Source organism: Leptonychotes weddellii, chromosome 12, assembly GCF_054177405.1.
Source record: "Leptonychotes weddellii isolate Sample4059 chromosome 12, ASM5417740v2, whole genome shotgun sequence".
Classification (NCBI taxonomy): Eukaryota; Metazoa; Chordata; class Mammalia; order Carnivora; family Phocidae; genus Leptonychotes; species Leptonychotes weddellii.
The window spans coordinates 33,199,195-33,215,787 of NC_138380.1; the positions used below are offsets into that span (position 1 = coordinate 33,199,195).

At 40.9% G+C, this 16,593-nt stretch overlaps 1 pseudogene; it reads left to right on the plus strand.

Annotated features, from left to right (window-relative positions):
* The first annotated feature begins 360 nt into the window (after window positions 1-360).
* Window positions 361-13,492, plus strand: LOC102737451 (small ribosomal subunit protein eS12-like; annotated as a pseudogene).
* The last annotated feature ends 3,101 nt before the right edge of the window (window positions 13,493-16,593 follow it).

Below are 16,593 nucleotides of genomic sequence, written 5' to 3' on the forward strand. Positions count from 1 at the left end.
CTGAGTCATTTACAGTTGCTAGTGCTGATGCACACTTCATAGTTTTGATAATGGCTCAAGGGAAATAAAACCATTTGATGGTGGTCTAAAATCATTACCAAGAGCTCTCAAACTTTGTATAAAGCAGGGAAACTTTATTTTCAAACAAAATTATGCATGGAATTCCCGGAATGTAGATTTTTAAAAATAAAAGCTTACTTCGTTAAGTACCTAAGTAAGCAAGATAGATTCTCTAAATTAGGGTTTACCCACCAAGGCCCTGCCCACTACCAGTTTTTATACAGCCCACCAATGAAGAATGGTTTTTACATTTTTTAAGTTGTTGTAAAGTATCAAAAGAAGAACAATATTTCATTAGACATGAAAGGTATGTGAAATTCAGATTTCAGTGTCCATAAAGTTTTATTGAAACACATCCATGGTCATTTCTTTACCTGTTGTGTATGACTGCTTTCACATTACAAGGGTGAAGTTGAGTAGCTATGACAAAGACATTATTGCCAAGAAAGCCGAAAATATATTTTTTAAAGATTTTATTTATTTATTTGACAGAAAGAGAGATAGCGAGAGAGGGAACACAAGCAGGGGGAGTGGGAGAGGGAAAAGCTGGGAGCCGATGTGTGGCTCGATCCCAGGATCATGACCCAATCCGAAGGCAGATGCTTAATGACTGAGCCACCCGGGTGCCCCCAAAAATATTTTTTATCTGGCCCTTTACAGAAAAAGTTTGCCAACCTCTGCTATAAATGAGAATATTTACACTCACTTCCTAAAAAAACAGGTTTTACAACATTTGACTTTCCTCTTACAAGTGGGTATGTTAACCACTGTGCCAGTTGTAAATGTACCTGAGAATTGCTCATCCTATCTACTTCAAGTAGTACAACTTTCCTACTTTCATCATTGGTAAACTGGGTATGTGACTGCCCAGCTTTGTGCTTGGCCCTGTGGAGAATTCTGAAGGGAAATACATTGTAACTCCTGCCTTCCATGAGCTTGAAATCTAGCTCAAGAGAAAACAGTTGTTCTATGCTACATTGAATCACACATGAAACAACCCGTTTCTGTGGTTTCTATCAGGAAACCCTCATACTAGGCTTGTGCGCAGAGAGCAAATGAAAGTGAAGGTTGGGGAAAATGGAAGAGGGGGCTTCCAGTAGAGCAAAGAAAGTAATTTCAAAGTGAAAATCAAACTTCCCTGTTCTTAAAGCATTCCACCTGTTGCTTGCCACCACCACCCCTTACTCTCCTCTGCTTGCCGCCACCCCCCCCCCAACAACTGCTCTCTCCCCTTCCCATTCTGTCTCTCATGCAGAGCCAGCAGGCATTTTTCTGCCTTAGCCACTACTGACCCATGCCCTTAAGGTCCCATTTTTCACCCAACCAGCTTATCAAAGTTTTGTTCTTACATGTTCCCTAAACAAAGATGATTCTCTCTCTCAGACAAACTCTGATGTCACTTGTTAAATAATACTTAAAAAAGGAAAAAGGCATCTCAGATGAGGAGGGGAGAGAAGGAAAGCATCCTTGGTTAGAGACGCATGAGCAAAGGTTGGGAGACGGGCATCCGGCAGTGAAGAAACAAGCTAGACAAGAATGGAGTTTGGATAATAGAGGTTAAAGGAAGAAAGGTCAGACAGACACACAACGATGGCCCAAGGACCTGGCAATGAAAATAAAACTTAGCAAAGAAACTGAGAATCAGTTTAAGTTTGTGAGCATAGGAGTGGCCTGATGAAGTCAGCACTTACGGAATGTGGATACTGAGGCTTGACTTAAGGTGACATACTTCAGAGTGTGACAGGAGGATGGCAGAATAATCTAAGCATAACATAGTGAGAGCCTGAACTTCAGTGGGGGTGGTGGTGATAGAGGAAAAATCGGCTCTCAGGATTTGCGAGAGAAAAAAATTGATACGACATAGTTTTAGGGAATGAAGGGAGGGGAGAGGATTGCAAGATTTGGGCCTGAGTGACTTGAAAAATGGTAGAGACATTATCAAATATATTACTATTTTTAAAATACATGTATAATTTACAACTTTCCTATTACCATCATGGAATCCAGTCTTCTTATAGAAAAGGCACATACATATATACTCAGGGAGGTTAAATTAAGACAGAGATTTAAATTAATAGGAAAAAAGGAAAGTGAGGGTGATATAATCCTCTGCCTGAGTACTAAATTTAGCTCTGAGCTTCCTTGCAGCTGAGGCAGGTGGCTTCACAGCTGTGATTCTCTATCACTCCTTCCAGGACCATCACCTGCCTGGCAGTACATTCTGGAAGAAATCACACTGATCTTTACTGAGTAATGTCCAGGCATGCCTCGTTCTATTGCATTCCACTTTACTGCACTTCTCAGATACTGTGTTTTCTTACAGATATTGCATTTGAAGGTTTGTGGCAACCCTCCATCATGCAAGTCTATCGACGCCATTTTTCCAACAGCATTCGGTCACTTCATGTCTCTGGGTCACATTTTGGTAATTCTCCCAGTATTTCAAACTTTTTCATTATTATTGTATTTGTTATGGTGATCTGTGATCAGTGATCTTTGATGTTACTCTTGTAATTATTTTGGGGTACCATGAACCATGTTCCTATAAAATGGCAAACTCAATCGATAAATGTTCTGTGTGTTCTGACTGCAGATGTGGTAGAAATAGCAAGAGAACCAGAACAAGAAGTGGAGCCTGAACATACGACTAACTTGCCGCAATCTCACGATAACACTTTAACGATGAGGAGTGGCTTCTTATGGATGAGCAAGGAAAGTGGTCTCTTGAGATGGAATCTACTCCTGGTGAAGATGCTGTGAAGATTGTTGAAATGACAACAAAGGATTTAGAATACTACATGAACTTGGTTGACAAAGCAGCAGTAGGCTGTGAGGAGATCCCAATTTTGAAAGAAGCTCTTCTGTGGGTAAAATGCTATCAAACAGCATTGCAGGCTATAGAGAAATTACTCGTGTAAGAGTCAGTCAATGAAGCAAACTTCATATTGTCTTATTTTAAGGAATTGCCACAGCCATCCCAACCTTCAGCAACCACCACCCTGATGAGTCAGCAGCCATCAACCTGAGGGAAGACCCCCCCACCGGTAAAAAGTTTATGACCTACTGAAAGCTCAAATGGTTAGTATTTTTTAGCAATAAAGTATTTTACATTAAGGCTAATACATTTTCTTAGACATGATGTTATTGCACATTTTTTACCTTTTTATGCAGTGGGAAACCAAAAATTTCATTCAACCCACTTTATTGTGATATTCACTTTATTGCAGTGGTCTGGAACTAAACCTGCAACATCTCTGGGATATGCCTGTAATAGATGCAGTCTCAGTACTGGTTCCTTAAAAGCTACAGAAAATGTTCTTTGTATGACTGATGCACAGATCAACACTTAAGAGAATCTGTGGGCGGGGTCTTAAGTCATAGTGCTGTGAAAGCTTTTCTAACTGAAATGAGGCTGATATGAGTCAAGTAGGGGTAAGAGTCTACTCAAGAATGGGATGGAGAGCCTGGCTGAGGTGGAGAGGGAAGTCATAGGGTATCCCTTCCTGCACCAGAGATAGTCAACCTGAGTTCTGGAGCAAAAAGGAAAATGCAAAGACCTGGTCCAAGAGTGAAGGAACAAGAGGACAAAGTCTAAGAATGAAGCTAGTTGGCTGAGTTTCTTCAGGAACCTCTGGTCATTTCCCTGTCTTCTCTGGGATCTCACTGATAGAGAACAAATAGTCTATTACTTTGACAGGACCCTCACCAAGTTAACCCAAACTACCTTTCACTGCAACAGGAAATTATCACACGTACCCTCTTCCCAACCTGATCCTTAACATGTGGGAGGTGAAGGAACGCCAAGGGTATGAGCATGGAGGGCAGGCCTGGGCAGTCACATGCTCCGGGGAGCATGACCCATGGGAAACCTTAGGATGAGGGTATTCTATAGTCACAATTTACCTCCCTTTCAATTGTTACCATTAAAATGTTTTTAAACATATCCCTTCAAATTTTTCAGAAAAACACAGCAAATCCTAGGCTGAAACAGAAAATGCTTGCCCTCAATCACCCTGTCCTTCCTGTTACAGCACTCATCACACTGTAATTGCTTATTTTCCTGTCTGCCTTTCTGGCTGAATGATAAATCAGTTTCAGAGGGCAAGACCTTGTAATCTCATTCCTCACTGTATCTCTGGCACCTATCATTTGTGTTCAATAAATACTTGTCAAATAATGTTGAATGAAAGCCTTCCCACATCTCTCTCCTTTAGCTATTTCTACTGTTCTTGATCCTGACCTGATTTCTTCTTAGGCAAACAGACTGTCCCTCATTCTGACATAAGAGACTTGAAGCTGGATATTTGGGGTCAAAATTATTAATTGTCTAAGTATTTTGTTTTATTAATTCTCAGTAGAGTTGTATTAATAATAAGGACATACATCAAATATTCTTTTCTCTCTAATCTTGATTTCCTACGTCTTTCAAAAGCCACAAAAAAATTCCTGTTTCATGGAAATCCCTACTGCCCTTTTGCCTACATCGTAAAGAAAATTAATGGCAACATGGAATTTACTGAATGTTTACCATAGGCCAGCCTCTGTCCTCGACACTTAGTAAGTATGAAGTCATGTAAAACTTTCCCCAATTCTAGGAAGTTGGTATTTATTGCCTCCATTTACAAATAAGGAAAAAGAGAGAATAATTTCAAGAGGTGCCCAAGGTCCAGGGCTATACATATACTTGCAAGTTGTATACCACCCAACTCCAGTGGGCACCATTATACACCCTCCACTGCTGTATGGAGTGGCTCTGCCAAGGCCACAGAGCTACTAATCAGGGCAGCTAAGATTCTAACCCTCGCACTCTGGCTCCAGCCCCTACCCTTAACCATGACACTGATCTAGAGCTTTTTCCTTTCATGTAATTCCTGCCCCTACGGGGTTATGCTTAGAGTTGGCAATACCAACCACTCACTATTGGTGAGTTCCTGATTCGATCAAGGTCAATTCTTTTATATTGTTTGGGGACGACTCGTTATCATGCATATTGGTTTTATACTCTAGTTAAATAGAACCTTCAAGTAGCTAGAGCTATGATGGGTAGGTCAGTAGTTACAGATGAGGAAAATAGAGACTATTTTTTTTTCTTACCTAAATCAGAACTCTATGGAGTAAAATAGTTCCTTTCCTCATACACTTATAAAACAATTTTTTTCTTAATGCTAGCAGGATGCCTGAGGTCTCCAGTATGTTCTTAATGCCAACATAGCAGAGAATGAAAATAAGATAAGCAGAGTTAGAGTGCTGCACGCCAAAGTTTCTAAATGCAGAGTTCTTATCCTAGCAGCTGCAGCAGCACCTGGAGCTTATCAGAGATGCAAAATCTTGGGATGCCTGGGTGGCTCCGTCCGTTACGTGTCTGACTCTTGATCTCAGCTCAGGTCTTGACCTAAGGGTCATGAGTTCAAGTCCCATACTGGGCTCCAAGCTGGGCACAGAGCCTACTTAAAAAAAAAAAAAATGCAAAATCTAAAGCCCCACCCCAGTCGCACGGGATCCAAATCCGTATTTTAACAAGATCTCCAAGTGATCCACTTATAAACCAGGTTTGAGAAGGATTACTCTTGTGTCTTGTTTGCTGTGCCGTGATATGATGCCTTGCCCTTTGCCTCTTAGATTCTCCATGTCCCCAAACCTGCAATACTACCCTACTAACTGCAAGAGACTTGTGTTCGCATAACTTTGTGGGATTGCAGAGAAGCAGACTGTTCCATATTTGTGTTGATGTGGGGCAGAAAGAAGAGACCAGCTGCAGAAGGCAAGACACAGAGATCAAGAGCTTGGTGCAAGCAGGAACTCAAAGCAAGAGATGAGGAGGAGGGCCCCAAATCTCTAGGAAAGTGGGAAGGGATGGGGCTGCTGGTCCATGTGTGGAATAGGGATACTGGCCATTACCATGTGAAAGCAAAAATGACTGCCCCATGCCATTCATGTTAAAGGAAGAAAGCCCTATAAAGTAGGAGAGGAGGGCTGGATACAGATATCTATAAATTTATATTCAATTCTATGTACATTCTCTGTGTCAAATTTGGTTACTTCCTGATTCTAGGGAAATGTATATGTATTTCTAGAAATAAATCTTTATCTGAGATTCCTGGTTTCAGCTAGTCTGTATTTATAACTAAAATCTCCATGTCATTTATTGAAATAGGCCTTGGAACAGAGGTCATTCTCTGTGGTTGTGAGAAAAGAGATACCCTCACTTAAAGAGGGCATTTTTTTCTGCCTAACGGGCTGGTTGAATGGATGCAACACACACTGCAAGCTCATTTATCAAAGAAGATAAATCTGCGAGAGCGCTCTGTAAACTGTAAAACACTAGAGAGGCAGCAAATTGTTATTGCTCCTGCTGCTATTAATTAATTAGGACGGTGACTGGTGATTATGAATTCATTTGATCAATACAATTAGCTAATTTAGAAGACTCAGAGTACAAAGTGAACTGATGTATTAATAATAAAGTGAACATGAAACTGATATAGGAGTGAATGAGGTATATGTTCCATAAGCACACACCACAAATGCGTGTGACCAGCACTGCTTTGTTTCTTCTCTAACACAATTATAACATTTATACACACAGACACAGGTGTGTGTGTTGCAGGGGCGGGTGTACAAATGGCAGCCCCAGGAATGATGAAGATCATAAGAAATAGTAAAAGTTAGGTAAAGCTCTGGTCAATGAATGTCATAAGCACCAAACAGGAGGTCAAATAAACCACTCTGAAATAAGAACCCCTCTCACACTTTTGTACGCATTGGAGAGTATCATCTGGAGGCAAAGAGATCTCAGAACCTCCTGTTTTACAGAGCCCTCTGCAGACTCTCTTTCTACCCCCTGCATTTTACCTTCCGCGTTTTGTTCCCAATCTCCTCTCTTTGAACCCCTCTGGTCTGCTATGCACTTGTAGGACAAATCAGAAGTTCCATTTTCTCTGCCTCTTTCTCTTCCCAGGCTTTTTCTTTCCTGCAGGGATAATCTATGTCGATCAAATCTTTACACAACTCCTTTCACAAAATCTTTTCAGAGCAATGTCACAATGCTGTTTTGCTGGAATTTGTAGTTTTTCATCCTCATTTTGAGGACATCATACACAAAAAGATCTTTGAGGGTGTGTTTACTTGAACATTCCAAAGAGTTTGAAATGAAAACGTATTTTCCCACCTCTTAGCTGAAGCTTTAAAAACCTGGAATTATCCCTGACTCATGCCTCTCTCTCATTTCTGAGCCTGGGGAAGGTCTGAGATGATCTCTTTTACATCTGATTCTCCTTTTCAATTCACCATATAATGGATTTAAAAAAAAAAAAAAAAAACGACCACTACAGTAGTAATTTAATCAGTGGAAGCCTATAGCCCAAAATTATGAACAATGTAATATGATGCTATAAATGTTGGTTTGGATTTTGAATAATGTGAACGTTAGTATGAAGAAAGGAGTAAATGACCGGATCATCCGGTAGCACTGGTAAGAGCCACAATACCCTCTTAGCCTCATAGAAAGGGAGACTCCTCTGCCACCAATTAGCAATATCTCTCTGGCCAGCCATGCACACTGCTTTCTCTGCTGGGACTGATGACTGAAGACGTCACTCTTTCTGTTTGAAGGAAGCATAACCCAGGGTCCTAGAGGACCTGCAGGATGCTGAGACCTTAATCTCTATTAGCACGGACTGAATAGCACCAAGCTGCAGAGACTGCAAGATACACCTCCCACCCTCTGAGCAACCCTCCCACCCACGGGAGGAACTAACAAAACTCATAGTTTGTTTGTTTATATTAAGATTTTATTTACTTATTTAAGAGAGAGAGAACAAGTGAGGGGAGAGGCAGAGGGAGAGGGACAAGCAGACTCCCCACTGAGCAGGGAACCTGACTGGGGCTCCATCCCAGGACTCCAGGATCATGACCTAAGCCAAAGGCAGACGCTTAACTGACTGAGCCACCCAGGCGCCCCGAAAACCCATATTTTTAATGGGAACGTCTGTGTATACAACTGCTCTTTGTCATAAGGCGCAGCCAAAAGGCAAAACAGCTGAAGTGATCGCCCCCGTCCACCATCAACACAATCCACACACCAATCCAAGTCCATCAGATTTTCCTTCCAATATTCATTCCATTACTTCCCCTTACTGGTATCCAGCCCAGGCCCTGGTTTTATTCATGTGCAGTTGTCTAGCGCAAACGTGTCTCACAGACTTGCCGTGTGACAGGCACTTCACATACATTTTTATTAATTCTCAACAGTAGCACTGCAACTCAGTTGCAAAGCTTTTACAAATGAGAAATGGAGGAAAGCTATTATTTTTGTCTGCCTGGCAGCCCTTGGCTTCCCCTCACCATTCTGTGGGGCATTGCCCCTTCCCCACCCAATTTCATGGTATGGATGACAGTGCCCTTCCCCCTCCTCCCAGGCACGTTGGGGTCAACCATGAAACCACACACTCCTGGCACAGGGATGGTCCAGGGCGTCCCCAACAGCAGTGACACCACCACCACAGCAGTTTCGTGCTGGCAACCATTCCCAATGTTGTAAATGTTTGAAGGCATTTCATCCTCACAACGACCCTATGACAGGTCCCAGTACTTTTCTCATTTATCCGATGAGGCGACGGAGGCACAGAGAGGTTGAGGAACCTGCCTAAGATCCTAAGCTAGGTCATAAATTCTTCTCTCAGAATTTAATCACTCTAGCCAAGAAAAGAGTCCTTTCTCTCTGTTAGAGAAACTGGGAAGAGAGAGTGAGCACGCAGTGACCAGTAGCCCCCTCCAGTACTGTGGTTGTGCGAAAAGTGAAAGCTACCCTGTACCCTGCCCTTCCCCACAGAGGAAAAGAGAAATCTCTAGCTCCATTTCCTGAGTGCCCCCCGGCTGCCTCAGTTTATGTTTTCCCCAGGCTTGGCTGTTCCGCAATCCCTCCGCTTTGGCAGTCAATCCAGCAATTGTCCAATAGATTTTGTTTTTAAGCCTAGACTGAATTGAGATTCAGTCACTTGCCAGCAAATGATTACTGACTAACACAAGAAGATGGAGGCTCCGAGAGGCTAGCTGGTACAGCACGGAGCACAGCTAGGCTTTTCTGATTCGAAAGCACCTGCCCATTCTACCTGACCATGTAGACCCTCAGCTGGCCGGCCCTCCACAGAATCACCACCATACAGTTAGCCCTTCTGGAACGTGGTTTTCATCACTCTTCAATTTCTCCAACAGTTTCCCACATTTCCGGACACATCAAACGCACACACCTCTGCCTCCTTTTCAACGCCTTCCAAATCAGGCCTCACTTAAATTCAGAAACTCTCCTGCTATCACCCACCCAACAAGGATCTAGCCCAACCCGTGCCATTCACATTGCTGTGATTCCTTCACTCAAGTCCTTTCAAATGACTAAAATCATACGTATTCATGACTCAATTCAAGTCTTGCCCCTTTCCAGAAATCCCAACTACTCTCATTATTAATAATTTCTTCAACTAAGAGTACTGAAACCATTTTGTTTGGAAACCAATTTAACAAGGCAAGAGGAACCAGTATATTTGTCTCCATATCTATAGTTTTATTTCATTTGTTAGCTACTCCATGAAAATACTGCTAATTGGGAAGTGTAAGATAGGAGTTATTTTTTTTAAAAAAAAAGGAACAATTGTAGAATAGATACCATTTTAAGTAATTATGAAGCTGATTTCCTTGATACTTTTTTCTTTCAGTTAAATGGCTCATATTTTATTTTCTATTCAGTAACAAACACACCAGAATTCAGATAAAAATCCAACTATGAAAAAAACAGCACTATGATTTCTCCAAACATCTATTTCTTTTAGCTGAAATGTGCTGCTGTTCCTACAAGGAAGGATTTCAAAGCCCTTCCTCAAAATGAGGTATGCTGCTCCACCTGATGGTCTTCAGGGAAGCTGGGCTTTCATTCCTCACATCCCAAAGCAATTCATTGCTTAGCACACTCAGGAAACTGCAATCCAATTAGTGGCAAATCACAAAGCCCACCGATGCCAGGATGAACAATCATCATTGTCCCGAAAAATGCTATTTATATCTCCCTTCTTCTGAACCTGAGACTATATAATTTTTTTTTCCAGTAAAAACTGCTTGAGCCCTTGATTTGGAACCATTTATATCAAACTGAAGATCTCCACTTTTCCTAGATAACACCCCTACAAGCCTTGTTTGACTTGATCTCTAATTCTACAATGTCCAAAAGTGATTTCTAAAAGATAAATCAGTAAAACATTTAGGAGACGATATAGGAAATACTCTCATGCCTTCAGGATGAGAAAATGTAAAAAGTACTGATGTTAGGTAGAAGCTAGCTGTGAGCAGTGGAAGGAACACGGGAGGCAGAGTCCCAAGTTCTCCAAGGGGAATGATAGAGACCTGAGCTGGAGGCAAGGCTGGTGATAAACAGAACCCCAGGGGCACAACATCCCCACCCTGTGGCTTCCAAGACCTTAGGGCTGACAGACCAAGAGCCATAGGAGCAGAGCATGTGCTCTCCCCTTCTACCTCTGCCCAGGTAACCCTTAGACTCATTATAATACATTTGCATTAGGGGGGCTTTACATCTCTCAATACATTTGAGAAAGGGGGCTTCACTGAGATGTACAGCGGCCATGACAATTGCAATACAAACTTTGTCAATGGCTGACAATGGGTGGAAGCAGCCTCCATAAGAGACCACCCCACTGTACCTCCCAGCTCCTCCCAGCTGAGAAAGATGCAATAACATCCAATCCCAAAACAACCTAGGGGCTGGTTCCACCTGGCAAACCTGCTTGTTCTCCCACCTGGAGAGTGTGCATTTGCTCTAATAAACTGCTTTGTGCTTGCTACTTTCCTTCTGGCTGTCTTTATCTGATTGCAGATCCTCACTTAAATCTTTTCGTGGGGAATCCAAGAACTGAGACCTCTATTCACACAAGGCAGACCCGCACACTTAACAGTAACAGTAAAAGAAAAAACTGACAAATTTGATTTGATTGAAATTAAAAATGTATGTTCATCAAAAGACACAGTTAAAACAGTAAAAAGTCAAGCCACAGACCGAGAGGAGATATGTGTATACATAAAACTACAAATCAGTAAGAAAAAACAATGCATTAAAAACAAAAAAAAATGAGCAGGAGCCCTGAACCAGTACTGCACAAAAGAAGAAATCCAAACAACAGATTTGTGAAAAGTGACAAATTTTATCAGTAATCCAGGAAACACAAATAAAAAATGCAATGAGATAGCACTAATCACCTACCAAAACAGTTAAATTCAAGACTCAAAATAACATGTTTGTGTAATGAAAAGCCTCATACGTTATTGGTGGAGGAATTAAATTATTATAACCACTTTGAGAAAATTCTTGGCATCATCTACGAAAGTTGGAATATTCATCCTATGGAATAGCAGTCCACCCCTAAATATATAACTCAAAAGAAATATGCGTGCCAAAGTGTCCACGGAAGCATTCAAAATGACCAAAACTTGGCTATAACTCAAATTGCCAGTAAAATGGATAAATTATGATATATTCTGTAATAGAACACTGTACAGAAATGAAAATAAATACCTCCATCTAACAATTTAGAAGAACTTTAAAAATACAGTGTGGAACAAAGAAGCCAGAAAGAGAGAACTGTGTGATTGTGTTTACATAAAGTTCAAAACTCAGGCAAAACTAAACCATAAAGGGAAGGACAGTGGTTGCCTTTAGAGGAGAGGATTCATTGAGATGTACAGTTATGATCTGTGCATTTTCAACATGTTATGTTAAACTGCAGTTAAAAATGTATTAAAAATCCATGGCACTAGCAATTAGAAAATCATTGGATTTCTCAGAACATTTTCAAGAGAGTAATTTGGCTAAAAGGCAGATTTCAAGTTTTTATATAAGGTGAAATTGAGAAGGGAGGCAGTCGGTAGATCAACGTTGAAAAGAGGGAAGCACCCAGCACTGGCTCACACAGACTCACACAGTGCATCCGCCTGTTCCCGTGCACATTAGCTTTGCTGATGACTCAGTCTTTACTTTTGCTTTCATGAGAATCTTCACAAAGTCGCTCTGGTCCCTATGATTTAAATTAACCATGGTAACCATAAACTGAATAATGAACATTTATAACCCTATCTACAGAAATGAGAAGCATTGTCAGTTTTGAGATGGAAATGGCCAATATTGAAGGAAAAATAACTTTGACTCTGAATTAATATGATATCTAACTTAAAAATTTGTTTCTAAAATAGTGAATACTGAAAAGCAAGTTTTCATGATCACTACAGTTTATCTTAACTTCCAATAGCAATATGTCTTCAGTATTCCTGTTCTGTTTTCCACATTCTGGGTAAGATGACTCAGCAACATTTGCTGTAATTAAAATCCTAACATAAATATAGGAAATACACTCCATTATAAAAGTTAATGTAGAGGCCAATGGAACAAAATAAATTTTCATTAAAAAAAGTAATTAATAAGAACTTTGCTGTCTGTGTTCCTAAGTCTGATCTCCCCATTAGAATTAGTTATTCAGTCTTCCATTTTGGAACTTGCTTACTTTCTTTTTATATAACACAAAGAGCCATTATCATTTAATTAAAACTATACCATTAAATAGCTGACCTTTCACTTCACAAGACTTGGTGCTAAGTCTGATTCCAATTCCAAGTTTAAAGTGCACTTAGCTGAAGGCAGAGGTATGTCTGTGAGTCTCAGATTCAGGGAACTGGCTTTAACGCAGCCCTTTGTGAATTAAGGTTTTCTGCCTAAGTCACTGACTCGGACTGTACATCTTTAGGTATTGCTGCAACTCTAAGTCACAGATTTGATTGAGAGTGTTAAATCTCGTGGGCAGGCACAAAGCTATCCAAGAAATATTCTGAAATACTGATTAAATTTGCAATTCCAGCTCTTTCCCTGCCGCCAACGAGTTGCGCGGAGGCAGAAGGTCGCGCGCAGGCAGAAGGTCGCGCACAGTCAAGACTTTGGCTACACTTGTAATCCACTGCCAGGCGGAGGAAGGCATTGCTGCCAGAGGTGTAATGGACGTTAAAACTGCTTTACAAGAGGTGCTGAAGATGGCCCTCGTCCACGATGGCCTAGCACGTGGAATTCGCGAAGCTGCCAAAGCCTTAGACAAGCGCCAAGCCCGTCTTTGCTTGCATCCAACTGTGATGAGCCTATGTATGTCAAGTTGGTGGAGGCCCTTTGTGCTGAACACCAAATCAACCTAATCAAAGTTGATGACAAGAAACTAGGGGAATGGGTAGGCCTCTGTAAAATTGACAGAGAGGGAAAACCCCGTAAAGTGATTGGTTGCAGTTGTGTGGTGGTTACGGACTATGGCAAAGAGTCTCAGGTAAAGGATGTCATCCAGGAATACTTCAACTGCAAGAAATGAACAAATAAACTTGGTTCTTATTCCAAAAAAAAAAAAAAAATCGCAATTCCACAGAATCATAATTTCTGAAAGTATTCTCCAAATGAAAGTCAAAGTTAAATGCATTCTGAAAATTTGCCAAAAGTATAAGCTTAATAACTAACAAACATTTTTTTAAATTTTATAAGATTAAGATTACTGATCAGAGGACATGATCATTTTCTAGCTATAAATATACAGTCAAGTTACCTTCCAAAAATATGAGTGGTAGGTTCTTTTCTGTGTGTTAAGTTCTTTTTTTATTTGGATTTTTGGCTCCTTTTGGTCTTTTAACTTACACTTAAATGTTAAGATGAAGCCATTGCCACAATACGTTAACGTATTCATCTCTCAAATACATGAAGCAAAATGTCTCCACAGCACCCTCCTAAGACCGCTGCAGAGATCCGGAAACAGCCCTGATTCTGTGCCTTCTGAAACCTGGTGAGCAAATTCTTCTAACACATACATGTTTTATTAGTCTGTTGCTTGCAATCAACAACTTCTACCTGATACATCTCCCCACGTGTAGAACACTTGCAGATAATTTACCTACCTTTCTATCTGGACCTTAAGCCACAAAACAGTAAAGGTGAATTAAGACAGACCCAAGACAGAGAAGGGTGAACAAGTAAATATCTGGCAATGGGGTTCCATTTCTTTGAAGACTTGACTTAAGTAGGGATGAATGGACTTGCAGAGTAATATCCTCAAAGAAACTGTGGCGCAAGCCAAGCTACTCATGCTGTTTGACAAGGTCCAAGTATGGGGGACGATCCTGAAAAACAGGAGACTCCACAGCTGGCTCCTGCTATTCTTTCATTTTGTTTATGGCAATCTTTATAATTGTGGGAATATTTCTGGGGTTTCATGATAAAGTGACTACTCATCTTAGTTACGCCTATCTAAGCAATCATAATGAAACTAATTCCACGAAGAATTAGTTTCTATAGAACAAAATAACAAGATGGTCACACTCTGTCTAGCACCTTTCTCTTTGCGTACTGTTTTTTAGTTTTAGCGAAAGTCAATAAGCAGAAATCAATAAAGGTCATGTTAATCATTACAAAAGAAAAATGAAAGAAGGCTATGTCTGTAATCCAGAGAATGATCTAAGATTATCCCGATAAATTGTAAAAAAAAAACATAATCACATGTTACGAAAGTATGGAAAAACAAAAATATCCTAACATATAAATAAAGTTCCTCCGAGGCTGTCAGGAGGAGATGCTTGCAACCTGATCCTGTGTCTGTGTCTCCTCATTCGCCAACGCCGTCCTTTCCTACGAGAGACCCACCCCGGCTGGAGCTGGACTCCGGCAAAACTGGCCTCTCTCATCCAGACATATAAAGGCTGAAAGGAGGTAAAATTTAAAAATAAAAATAAAAATTACTAAGGGTTTGGATTGTCTGAACATGAAAGAGATTGGGGCACTCATTGAGAATAAAGGTAGTATAAAGATGAAAAAATAAAGTAGTGTTTTATAGAGTAGGTACTAAAAGAATACAATCTGTCATCTTAAAAGGAGCAAAATTTCAGACTGATCAAGGCAAATAGTATAGTAGAAATTTTCATTAGAAAAATAATTCAATAAATTTTTCTGTTTTCTCAATAGTAGTGACTTTTTGGTCTCTACTTAGGAATTATTTATCTTTATATACTCAGAGTCATTACCATTTATTTGAAAATAAAAGTAGGCTTGACTATTGTTAAACAGAAAACAACAGGCTCAAAATGGAATCCCTTGCTAAGTGCCATCGACTTAATCCCTAACCTAACTACAGTTTCAGCCCTGTCCCAGGGGCGGAATCTGAAACCAACCAGTGTGGAATTTCCTGATCAGCACTTGGGAGACATCTGCATGATTAGACCTCCTGCCCTTTCCCCTAAGGGAAGGTGAACTTGTCTGAAACAATCTTTTCTTTTCTTTTGCTAATAACTTCCTTGTCCCACCTCATTTCTGCCCATAAACACCTTCCATTTTGTAGACTCCTGGAAGCACACTTCTATTTGTTAGATGGGATGTTGCCTGAGTCAGGAATTGTTGAATAAAGCCAAATAGGTCTTAAACTTTGCTAGGTTGGTTTTTGTTCTTTAATGTGGATAATGTGAAAAAGAAAAAAATAGGTTAGAATATTTACAGAGGCTAAACCCACAAAGAATCCAGGGACTTGGGGGCATGTCACCTTACCCCAACTTCCTCTCTCCACACCAGCCCCTTGCTTAAATCTTTTCAGGGACCTCCCACTGCTCTTGTAATGACATCCTTATTTCCATGAGACCTCGATACGGTCTGGCCCCTGTCTGTCCAGGATCACATTACACCACACTCTGTCTGACCCTCTACACCCCAACCATGCTGCTTTCTTTCAGTTCCTCAATCATCCTGCTCCCTCTAAGCACAGTGCCTTTGTACATGCTCTCCTCCCACCCAAGGACCATCCTTCCTCTCCGCCCCCTCCCCCAAATTACTTCAGTATAGACACTGCTGCTCAGGGAAGACTTGCCTGCCCCAGTAACCAGGTTGGATTCTTTAGTTCCTCACTCTCACAGAACTGTACTCACTCAGGCTGTAAGTGCACATTTATCTGTGTCATTATTTGATGTTAGTTCTTTTCTACGAGACTGTAACCTCCGTGAGAGCAGGGACTGCATCTGGTCTAACTTGCCCTTTCATCCCCTGCAACTAAAGCTTGCTATGCAATAATTACTTGACAAATTAAGGAGGAAGGAAAGAATTCCCTTCATACCAATATCAGAGGCAGAACCCTGGGCTGGTGACCAGAGCTGTGAGTTTATCTTACCTGCATATTTCTCCTGATACCCAGATATGGAGCTGAAAGAAATCTGTGCAGGGCAGCCTTCTACAGGTTTGCAGTTCTGCAAAGATCTACAGGACCTGATACAGGTGTAGGTAGCATTGCACGCAGCTCTCTTTCCTCACAGGATTTAGACAGACCCAGAATGTTTGCCCTGGTAACATGTAGATGACCTCGAATTACTGTTCCTCCACTCTCAGAGAAAGCATTGAGGGGCTGCCATGTACAAATAGGACATCTGTATCTTTGCATTTCTCCCTAGTGATACTGGAAGAAGGCAGGTAATGATAAAGTA